General features: G+C 43.1%; 1 protein-coding gene across 1 annotated transcript in view; it reads right to left on the reverse strand.

The window, feature by feature from the left end:
- PAPPA (pappalysin 1) overlaps positions 1-12,546 on the reverse strand; it is a 224,488-nt gene that overhangs the window by 74,613 nt on the left and 137,329 nt on the right. The gene's annotated exons all lie outside the window — the stretch shown is intronic.

Here is a 12,546-nt window from a genome sequence, read left to right on the forward strand (position 1 = left end):
TATGGCTTGTCAAACACCCTGGGACAAAATGGTAGAAAGGACATGCTGAAGAGCTTAGAGCAGGCAATTTGTGCAGACATTAGTCAAGTAATTACAAATGCATACATAAACACAAACAGTGCAATAAGGGAATAGAAATAGCTGAGCAGTCCTTGAAATTCGTGAGACCTTTGGTAGAAGGGCATCCCAAATTGGTACTTCTCCTCTGCTCTCTAATGTGGCTCCTCTCTCAAAACCTCCCTGTGAATTTGGGGCTGTCATTTCATATCTTCTCAGTGCACTCCACTCATCTGAAAAGTACGGCTGACCTGGAAAGCTCTGAGGATCTCATACGCTATTGAAAAAAAGTGATATATCCTCAACAAGATTAAACAAACATAAACACCTAAAACGAGCAAAAACAAAAGAAAAGATGTATATACAAGGATTAAGAATATCCATTTCTGCGATAAGTACAGTAGCAAAAGATTGGAAATAGTCTATATGTTCTCCTGCTGGAGGAGAAACGTATAAAAAAGAAAACAGTCACATGATGGAATTCTATATGGCAAAGGAACAGTAAGAAAAATGAACCGTCAAGGACGATGTAAAAATATTTTAACGCTTGGCTCAGTATGGTCCCTAGCCAAATGAAAAGGAAGCCCTAATGGTGAGTTCATAGACATCAACATGGAGAGATCGCAAAGCATAACACTGAGGGGAAAAAAAGAAACAAGGTGCAAATGGTTAAGTACATTATGATGTCATTTACAAAAATAACACAAAGCAAAACTATATATTACCCAGCGGTTCATGTGAATTAAAAATAGAGTAGAGAGGCATATATCAAATTCAGGATTGTAGTTGCCTCTGTGTATCAAGGAAGGGGAATGACACTGTGAGTCAGGATTAAAAAAAGGGACCTCAGTCTTATATGTGGTGTATTATTTCTCTTACAGAAAGAGACATGAAGCAAATATGACAAGACGTATAGTTGTCAATTGCAGGTAGTGCATATACGTGTTATACATGGGTATTTTTGATTTACATTATCCTATGCAATTTAAAGTTTTTTAAAAATACAAATTGTTAGCTTAGAAAGACATTGAAAATAGATATAAAGCCATCAACATCAGTTTTCTTAACAACATTTTCAGAACAGTGGGCTCCAATGAACTGGACCAGGTCTGAATTTTCTATGACAGCCCATCCTTCTTACTCCTGACATCATCTTGCTGAGAACTCCACCTATATTCTATGCAATATTCCATCCTGGAAATCGCATCTATAAATTTGTGCAAATTCAAATGCCTCTCTTTCCATTACTTCTTGCAATAGTTCTGGCTTCGAGGAGCTCTTGGAAAAAGCCAAATTTCAATTCTCTTTAAAATAATGAGACACGAATCAAAGCATGTGGTTACATTGTGATCGGCAGTTGCAAGCATTAATATTTTTATTTTTAAATAAACGTTTTGTTGAAGTAATGTCATTTTTATAGTAAAGTTGCAAAGATAATACATATTATTTTATATACCCTTCACTAGGTCTCTCTTCCTGTTAACATCTTCATCAATTCATTCTGGAAACCTCCAACAGAGGAAGACAAGAAGCTTTGGAGAATTGCATAATGTCACTCAGGAAGTTGTGCAGTGGTGAGCTGGCTTTGGATTAAGGAAACCTGGTTCTAGTCCATGCTCGCACAAAATGTGGTGTGCAATTGTGAACAAGTTATCTTGCCTTTTGGCTCTTAGTTTACCTTGCACATCTGAATGTTGGGTTAAACAAGTTTTCATGTTTTCCATGGATTCTTGAGATTCCACGGAGAAGTTGGCCAGGGATTCATGATATAGAGAAGATCTGCTTAGTTTCCACTCTACTATTTCAAACAGAGCATCTCCACTCACCTGTTTTACATATCAAGCTGCCTTTTTTATAATATTTCATTTAAGAAAAGAGTTTCATTGCTTTGAAAACATCAGAAAGTATTGAAATGTGTTAGCTGCCAAAGTTCCCCTCACCCCGGCCCTAGGAACTGATGGGTTCTGAGAGCACAATATTAATTATCTGAATATCACTGGTAACTTTTTGAGAATAAACATGCCATGAATCGACCATCCCATTGCTAGGAATTAAGGGATGGCCCAGTTATTCAAATCTCTAGGAGCCTCACACTTAAATGTGCTGGAAGACCTTTTTAAGTTTATTTATTTTTCTCAAAAACAACTGGGACCGAGTTTAGGCAGATCTGCCAGTGGATTCTGTTACACTTTACAACAGTGCAAGACTTTGCATAAACTATCTATGGAATTTGAAATCCAGGCCAGCAATTCGACATGTATCATTTTGGAATTCTTTCCCCTTGTGTTCTTAGCTGCCTGTCTCCCAGCAGAGCTTGGTGAAGGACATCTCTGAAAGCTGGACTGGGGGTCTTATGTCTGCATCTGAAACATTTACAGCTAGAGGAGTCTCTGACATAAACAAAGCCCTCTTATTGCTTAAACACTATTTCCTCTTAGCTTGTCAGTTCTATTAGCACTAGACAGGGTTTTAGAGGAACATACTATTATTTTATTCTTCTGTTTTCCTATTTTGTTTTGTTTGTATCAAGTTGGCTGCAATCCTGACCAAAGACAGTCAAAGCAGATCAGAGAAGAATGAACAAACCAGCTGAACCTTTGCCCAAAGCCCTAGTTGATCTGAAAATCATCTATGTTCCTGGGGATGTAGAGGAAGGCTAGAGAGGAAGAGAGAGGCAAATCCTTACAAGTCTCCTGCTTTCATAGACGTTGTGTCAATCTGCTCATTCAGCAGCCTAAATGGCATGTGGCATGCCAGGCTTCAGAGAACTGAAAACAAAAGAGCCTTGTCCATCACACAATGTTGGTGACTGAGGATACAGTATGAACCCCAAGGTGACTGATTTTATGGGGATGCTCTGTTTTCATCGACCTGTGTTTTTTTTTGTTTTTCTAAATTTCAAAAAGGCAAATCTAACTCCATAAAGCATTGCTGAGCAATGTGGACTTTACTGAACGTTTTGGAAGTGGACATGCAGGACAGTTCCATCACACATTACAGGGGCCCTTTAGCTCTCCCTACCATTCACTCCCAAGCTCCTCTTCACTCATCATCTCCCCTCCTCCAGTTCCTTCAGTGACACTGGCTCCAGTGACATTCCCAATCTTTCTCAACCTTCTCCCCCTTCCCAATCTGCACATTTCTTACACCCCATGCAGAGCCATACCATTTTCCCTTCTATCCCCCACTCTTGCATCACAAATCCTTCCAGTGATGCTGAGGTTCTTCCGAGCCTTCCAGCCCAACAGATGTCAGGAAGATGAACACTTCCCCTTTCTGCCACGCTGGTATGAAAAAGACCTGCTCCCTCCTTTCACATTGCTCCCTGTATTGTGGAACACATCAAGAGTGCTCTAGAAACACTGGCGGCCCCTAGGCTTTGGGTTTCCCTAGGGAAACTAAAAAGGAGATAAGGAGAGATTCTATGGAGCTGAAATCTGTTTTTCCCTTCTGCCCAGTCCCATGTTTATTGCAGTATTATTCATGATAGACAAGATGTGGTAACAACCTACATGTCCATCAACAGAAGAATGGATAGAGAAAATGGAATATTATTTGTCCTTAAAAAAGGAAATTCTGCAATCTGCAATAAGAGGAATTGACTTTGAGAACATTATGCTAAGTTAAATAAGCCAGTCATGGAAAACAAATACTGCCTTAGCTCACTTAATATGAAGTATCTAAAATAATCAAATTCATAGAACCAAAGATGAAATGCATGGTGGTTGCTAGGGGATGGGGGAAAGGAAAAGGGACCAGTGACTAATCAATAGGCATAAGGTTTCAGTTAAGCAGGACAAGTAAGCTCTAGAACTCTGCTGTAAAACATTGTTCCTATAGTGAACAATACTGTACCATACACTTAAAAAATTGTTAAGAGGGTAGATCTCATGGTGTGCTCTTTCCACAATAAAAAATAAACAATTTTTACTTTTAATGACTAAAATGTTCACATCAAATGCTGATCCACTAGCTTGAAAGTATTCCTGGAGGAACTGAAAGACAAGTGACCCTTTTCCCACTTGGCCTTAAAGGGGGTCTGTCATTTTAGCTGAATCCCTTAGACTCTCTATTATCTGCAGAGATGATCTGTGTTTCCTTCAAATACCATCCACGGACAGTAGAAGGTCTGATTAATTCCAGCTCTGTCTCCAATTAACTGGACATTTCTCTGACTCTCTGTTTCCTCCTCTGCAATTGTACTGAATGGTTGCACTGAATGACCTTTAAGGGCCCCAGGAGCTTAAGGACACCCACAGTCATAATATCCGCCAAGGGTTTCATAGTCACAATATCATTTAACCGTGATAGTCCATGAGATTAGAGACACTACATTTTCTCTGGTGAGAAAATGAGGCCCAGAGGCTTTGAAAAACCCCTTCAAGGTCCTGTATCCAGTTGTACATCACAACTAGCAGTTGACTGATCTCTAGAATTCCACATTCTGTGTACTCAATTACAAAGCAACACAATTGTTACTTGGACCTGACTGAAACCTCTGCTTCCTCTGGTGGAGAAAGGGCACCAATGACCAGTCTTTTTGCCTCTGGTACCGCCACATTCATTCATAAAAATGGTCCCCATAACTAACTTTCCGAAGGGGAAAAACTTACCATATCACGCTGCTACTACTTAGCCACCCACCATGCTGTCCAGGATCCACAGGATGGAACCTTCCCTTGACACAGCTTACAAAGGCTTTTGGAAGCTGGTTTCAGGTGCTTCCACCAATTTCACTGCTCTCTGTGCTCCCTTCCCTGGTATCTACACAGTGGTGCTTCCTTCATGCCAGACAACTCTTTCTCCCACATGTTGTAGACTCCCCCTCCACGATGCTGTTGCCCAGAAATCCCACCTTCACCACCCTTGCACTGCCCATTTTGTGAAATAACTACACACACTTCAAAGCCACTATCGAATATCATCCCTCCTCTGAAAGCCTTTACTCACTCCCCCAGGCAGAATTAATTGCTCTTTCTTATGTATCCATATAGTTCCTTATTTATACCTCAGTTACAGCACTTGTCAAGTTAGATTACAGTTATTTAGAGTCCAGTCTTATCTCTTTAAACTCTAAAGAGTTCCAAGGCGAGAAGCATGTTTTATTTATCCTCAAATAAATCCCAGCAGATTTCCCAGCACACGGGAAATAGTAGGTCCCCAGCAAGCAACAGCAGTAGCAGCATGTATTGGTTGCCTGTTCTATGCTGGGCACCATTTTAAGGACTCTGCATGTACTAAATCATGGAGTGCTCACAATAACTGTGAGGTGGATATCACAATTATATGCATTTTACAAATAACAAAATTAAGGCCCAGTAATTTGCATAGGATCACACGACCAGTTAGTGGTAGAACCAAAATTCCAATCCAGGCACAAATTTAGTCCACATTCTTAACCATAGATGTTAACTTCAAGAGAGGCTGCCTACATATCTCTCAGGGCTGTGATCAGATTTTCTAAGAAGAAAATAGATATATTTGCGCTAGTAGGGTCTTCATCCCAGCCACATGGAAGATGGATTTCGGACTTCTTGTTGTTGTCTTCCCCTGGGGCTCCTGAAATAGAAGCTGCTTCAACAGACCAAAACAGGCCTTTTCAGGTCTGCCCCGGAGTGGAGTCATATGGTAGAAAAAGCCTGCAACTGACAGGCAAGGGACCTGCTTTCTAGAACTGACTCAATTGCTCACTTTTCCTGACCTTCACTCTTCCCGTTTATGGAAAGACAGAGTAAGATGAATTCATCTCCAAAGGGCTTTTCAACTCTGACATTCTGCCAGCTTTTGATTTCCAGCTTCTCAGGTGAATGCTGCAGAAAACAATGTCAACTCTAAAATTAAGTGTGAAACAAGCAAAGAAACAAACAAAACCACACTCTGGACCAGGTGAACATCCTGTTGACTTCTGAGACTCATGGGTCCTTTTCTTTTTTTTTTTTTTTTGAGACAGAGTCTCACTCCATCACCAGGCGCCAGGCTGGAGTGCAGTGGCGCGACCTTGGCTCACTGCAACCTCCGCCTCCCGGGTTCAAGCAATTCTCCTGCCTCAGCCTCCCTAGTAGCTGGGACTACAGGCGTGCGCCACCACACCCAGCTAATTTTTTTGTATTTTTAGTAGAGATGGGGTTTCACCATGTTGGCCAGGATGGTCTCGATCTCTTAACCTCGTGATCCCCCTGCCTCGGCCTCCCAAAGTGCTGGGATTACAGGCGTGAGCCACCGCGCCCGGCCCTCATGGGTCCTTTTCTCTGAAGCTGAAGGCTGATTTCCAAGACACCTTTTTGGGCAAAGACAATCAGAAGAGTAACACAGAAGTTTACTGCAGCCTTTCTGGCAATGTGTTTTCTTTCTCTTTTTCTTTCCCTTTTTTTTTTTTCCTTTTTGTGTCTGCAATCTCATGCTGCAAAATAGCTGGGGAAATCCTTCGCCCAAAGCTTTGGGATCATTGGATGTTTGAGCTGGGAGGGACCTCAGAAATTCTTATTCCAATTCTCACATTTGATGGATGGAGAAACACAGCTGGGTGGAGGGAGAACAGACTGGCTTGAAGATATACAGTAAACTCCTCTGTGATGGGTCAGGATGTCTGGTGGTGACTAGGGCTCGCAGGTCTGCAGAAACAGAGGGCTCTGTGGCTCTAGGACCTGGGGACTCTTGTCCACTTAGTGCACTGCCAGCCACTACATCCAGCATCCGCCTCCAAATCCCCTTCCTTTGCAGAAGACTGCTTTCAATTAGAGGAGTTAACCATGTCTTGCTTTCAAAGGGTTTTTTAAAATCCAGTTTATCTTCCACCCACACACGATGTACAAAAAGGCAGGGAGACAGAGGAAGAAGAGGGGGAGCGGGGGCTCTGGTATTGTCCCACACAGGGGACACGCCATGAGGTTTCTATTGAATTTCGATTTTACAGATTTATATGCCCTTCTGTCAATCATGGGAGGGAGGAAGTGCTCATCAAAGCTCTAGCCCAACCTCTCCAATTTCCTTTTTCCAGCCAAAGGGACCTGTGAATGAGCCTTATAGAAGAAAACAGAAGAAAAGGAATGGGGAGGAGGAATGTGGGGATGGATACTGGACAATAACACAATAACAATACCCATAAATGCATAAGTGTGCAACACACATGCACACATAGGCACACGTGCGCACGCACACACACACACACAAACAGAGCCAGGAAGTGTTTCCCAATATTTCTCTTTAGGCCACATTTTAATCTCAGGCTCGCAGTTCCAATGCCAGATTATTTCCCAAGAATTGCAAGGGTGCAAGAAGGGCAGAAGTTGGTTTCCTGATGGAAACCACCAAGACCCTGAAGGGTCCTGAGGACTGCAGGAGGGAAAGCCTGCTGGGAGACAGCCTATAAGACTACAGCTGTAAAGAGCTTCAGGGAACCTGGTCACAGAATGGCCCAGGTGAAGTAAAACCTCCTCCATAAACCAGGCTTTGCTGTTTTTATCACATGGTGTTGCCCCTTCCTCAGTGCTCCCCTGGGAAAGGGCACCAACTCTTAAAGATGGTCTGCCAGAATGGGTGCTGCCTGTGTATTATCTCATTTTACCTTACTAATAATCTTGTGAAATAAGCAGCATTATCCCCGGTTGAGATATAAGGACTCTAAGGTTTGGGTAGGCATTGGTCAGCCTACCAAAGCTTAGCAGTCAAACCCATGCTCATCTGACTCAGTCTGTTCTCTTCTTACTCCACGGCTTGACCTCCCAATAACTCCTGGTGGATACCTTTGGTGTTATACACTTGCATTGTGGTTTCTTGTTTGTCCATCTGAATCTCCATGTATGAGTTTCAAAGACAGTGCCTATGCCTGACTTCTCTCTCCTTTTTATCAATGTCTAATGCTGGTTACTGGTCAGGGCTCACCAAATGTCCCCTATGCTAAACTCATGTGACTTTTCCAAGGCTGTATATGCAGTTCACTGGTGATGCATTTGATCTAGAAGTCCACGTCTACAGAGCCTAGACCAACGTTTAGAGATAATAATAACAACCATATAGTGCAGGGAAGGGACCAGGAGAACCCAGGCTCATTCCCATGTGACATCAGTGCTACCATTCTCTCATCCATTGCACAGGACAGGCACCATTAATGAAACAGTCCATCCCTGAATGTAGGTCTCTAAATCCATCTCAACAAAACACTATGGGGAGTAACTTATGATTGCTCAGAACTGGCCTAGAAGATGAATCCTATTTGCAATTCTTGAACTTGGTCACTAGCTCATTGAGGGAAAGAATGAGCTCTTGTCTTTTCTATCTTCAGTATTAAAAACAGAGGAAGGTCCAGCTTAGATTCTAAGCAAAGATTTGTTGAAAAAAAGAAAGTATAACAACAATAACATGTTTCAATGAATACAATGAACAAACATAACTCACGTCTTCCAACTTCAGGTTCAGGGCCTCTCCCACTACCTGCAGAGAACTATAGACCTCTCCCACCTGGGATCTTCTCTTCATTCCTACTCTCATCCCTGCTTCCTTCTTATGCCTCTAATTCCAAACTGACCCAATGAACACAGAAAACTTTAAGGGAAACCGAGGGTTAACAGATACACAACACAATACACAGGCGCACGCGCGCGCACACACGCACATATCCAATTCCCTTCTCCAACCTCCTTTTACACACTTAATAGCAATGGCAGAAAAAGAGGTGGGAGCCAGGCTTTCTTTTACTGACCATTAGAAACAATTATCACTTTCCCGGGCCTCCAGAGCAGCTTTCCCCTTTGATGCCTGCCTTAAAGAGATAGAGGGGAAGGTGAGGGGTGGTTTGCCTTTCTTTCAATATGAAGATTTATTATTTGGCATAGACAGACAATCAAGAAAAGAAGTATTTCCTGTGTGCAGGACCAGAATGTGAAACAGAGAGATGGCTTCTTTTTCCCTCCCAGAGTTCTAGGAATAATAGCAGATCTCAGGGCCTCCATTCAGGAGACACTTTCTGATAAGGGCATTGGATACCCTCCAGCCTTGGGGCTCAGCTCTGGGCTGATTAGCACCTCATTGCTCCAGGGATCTGTCCCTAACACATTAGGCATTTCACACTCCTTAGGGGTCTAATATCCTTCAGGCCTGCACCTCCCCACAAGTCTGAAATCCTGGGATTTGGGGTGCAAATCTCTGGCCAAACCAAATGATCATGGAGGAAAAGCCAGTCTTTCAACAGGAAGGGAATACAGAAATCATATAAGACAACATTGCCCGCCAGCATACTAACGTTTTTACAGGCAGGGAGACTAAATTTCTTAGAGATGGTATGGTTCAGAATCATAGAACCGATTCTTAGAGATTACTCATTAAATTGCTTAATTTCACAGACGCAGGTTCAGAATTTCTGGGGGACCACAGATGGATGTCTCAACCTTCTAAGGGAAAAGCTTATGTCAGAGACCTAAGAGAGCATTCATGAAAGTGGTGAAGCTAACATATTTTCTTTGCTATCATTTACCGTCCAGCACCTATGTTCCAAGCATAAAAACCTCACATTTTTGGGAAGCCAATATTACTATCCTCCTCCTTGTTTGCCTTATAAACAGCCTGGGTCCAGAGGTAATAAATAAGGCACCAAGTCCACACCTGTGAAGATGCTAACACAGACTTCAGCATCCACCAGGAGTTGAGATGGATTTAGAGGCCTACATTCAGGGTTGCACTATTTAATTAATGGTGCCTGTCCTGTGCAATGGATGAGAGAATGGTAGCACTGATGTCGCATGGGAATGAGCCCCACCACCAGGAGTGGACTCTGAAGTCTGTGTTACTTCCGGTCTATCTCTTATTCCCAGTCGATTCTACAGATGAGAAAACCGAGACCCACACAATGTAAATGCTGATCTTAATGAGGACGGTGACAATAACGGTGAGGATGATAAATATCCAAACGCTTTCACTTCCATGGACGCCATCCTTATGTCATTGTGATGGGGAGATTCATCTCCCGCCCCACTCCTTATTTCAGATAGAGAAAGAAAATTCACAATAGCAGCAGCAGTTCTGATGAAAATAATGACACTAGCCACTCATTTATATTGCGTGAAACGTCAGTTTTCACACCTCTAACCCGTAGGGTTGGCACTATCTCCCCAGTCTGCAGACAGTACAGCCAGGCATTGGGTCAAGTCCCTTCCCGGATGCCCCTTTTGAGGAGGAGGTGGGCAGGGCGCTTGAGCTCCTCCAGCTGGTAAATCCTCTAACAAGGAAGAGTGATTAGTGTCGGATGTGGTGGTCACCTTTCGTGCTGCTGACAACAGCTGCCATTAAAGGCCTGGCCGGGCTCATTTCACATGGGCCCTCCGCAGGCCTGCTCCATGTTTCCCTAATTATGCCATTCACTAGTCGCCCAGGCCCGCCTATGAACTCCTGACCCAGCAGTGAAAGACTTGGGATCTCATTACTAAGCTCTTAAGCCATCTAGTCCTCCAAAATACACCCATTTAAGTTGGAGGCCAAGGCTTTGGGGTGGGAGGTGGGGAGAGGAAAGTCTGGCACAGAGACTTACCATGACATGGCCATTTCCCCTTTCGGGAGACTGCGGCCTGCGCCACAGGGCAGCTGGCATGACTGTTCAGCTCAGCCCAGGGCAGGCCCTGCTGAAGGTCAGTGGCTGGGCCTCAAACTAGGAGGCCCTTGGACATGAAGGGGAAGGACATCTGGGCCCACCTGTTTGTAATTTCAGGGGTGCGGGTGGGGGAATGAGGCCTGCGTTTGCTTTAATTATTATTATTGTTGTTGAAAAGGGAGGAAAAAAATGAGCAGAAACTGCTAACATCTGGAGGCTGCCGTCCAGTTTACGTAATCTGCAGCAGAGGAGGAACACGGGATCCCCAGCCAGATGGTCCGTGGGTGACTTTACAGCACATGTGCTACCTCCAAGAGTAAGATGCTGACAGGGTTAAAAGAGTGGGATGCAAAACCTTCCCGATATTCTTGCAAGGTGAGAGGCAGTGGTTTGGGTGCTCCCAGGGATTTGTTTTCTTTTGAAAGAATCATTTTTTTTTTTTTTTGGTCCAGCCTAGGCTCAAATGGTTCTATGTCTCTCTCATTCAGTCATTCACTCATTCAACAAACATTTATTTAGCACTGATCTATGTGTTAGGTTTTTCACTCCCATGGTCTGCATGAAGAAAATGAACCCCAGAAAAACAAAAGCAATAAAGATAAAAATTCCTTCTCCTGAAAGCTCCCAAACCCATGGGAGTGGGAGGTGAAAAATGAAGCAAGCAAACACTCTTAGAGAAATGTGGTAGGTTCTGCGTTCAAGCGCTGTGCAGGCTGAGGGAGGGGCTTGGAGAAGGAAACTGCTGAGGCAATCTATGCTTGAAGGCCGGATCTGAAATGCAAAATCTTAACATCAAATGGACTCTGGAGAGCAGGAACTGGAGGGGAAAAAAAAAAGGCCAGAGAAGCAGAAAAACTCGGCCACAGCTAAGCCATGACAAACCCAGTTTCCCAAATGATGTCAGCAGCAGAGGTGTGAAGGATACGTTTGAGACGCTGAATATTGCTGCGAACACAGTCCTGAGCACGGTATTTAAAAAAAAAAAAAAAATACCTTGCAGACTTTCTGTATCTTAAACTTTATTTTTGCATTTGTACTGAAAGAAATTAATGAAATGTTATGAATTCTAGATCAGAATATAAAACCAGTGTAGACTCTGGATCAGATCAAGAGAACACTGTTAAGTCAGTCAGGATGAACACTCAACTCTAGACAGGAGCACAGAGTTACTGCCAGCAGTAGAAAATTCCGAGGTATCTCCAGCTCCAGGTAAGAATCTGGAAAAATCACGAATTTTATTGCAGAGCCCAGAGGCATTGTCAGTTCTAGAGCAGTATGCTGAGTACTGAAACACTTCCAAGTTCTGGACCAGAATATGAAAACACCATAATCATAGAACAGGACCAGGTAATGCCTTCTGCTTACAGCTCCAAAACTGAAACTGACTGAGACTGAGACACTGAAGATGAAAAGCACAAATCTACTTAGCTTTAATCCAAATACTTTCTCTGCTGGCTCTAGAGTGAAATTCAGAAACACAGCCAACCCAGGAGTAAAGCACTGAAACATGGAAATCTCCACCACTCATCTCAGAGCTACTAAGACTAAAGGCGGGTCTTAGGAAGATTCTCCATCTCTTCTTGTCCTTTCTCTGGGAGTCCCTGGGCATTTATGGGTTAATCAGGAAAGCGATGACCACATCCAAGTTTGGTGCCTGGTCACCGAAACCCTTGGTTACAAATAGTTGAACAGTGGTTAATGGCAGTCTTGACCACATTGACCTATTCAAGAAAGGTCAGAGGAGTGATTTTTTTACTTAAAAACATCTGTCTTGAAAGAACAAGACTTTCTCAAATTCATAAAACTAGAAGTTTCCAGGTTGTTTTTGTTTCCTCCCTTCTTCCCCCTTTCTCCTATTATTCAGCTTTCCAAATTAAGATCTGTGTGTTCCAAATTGTGTCAAAAACGAA

Source organism: Aotus nancymaae, unplaced genomic scaffold, assembly GCF_030222135.1.
Source record: "Aotus nancymaae isolate 86718 unplaced genomic scaffold, 86718_ANA_hifiasm-v0.15.2.pri h1tg000003l, whole genome shotgun sequence".
Classification (NCBI taxonomy): Eukaryota; Metazoa; Chordata; class Mammalia; order Primates; family Aotidae; genus Aotus; species Aotus nancymaae.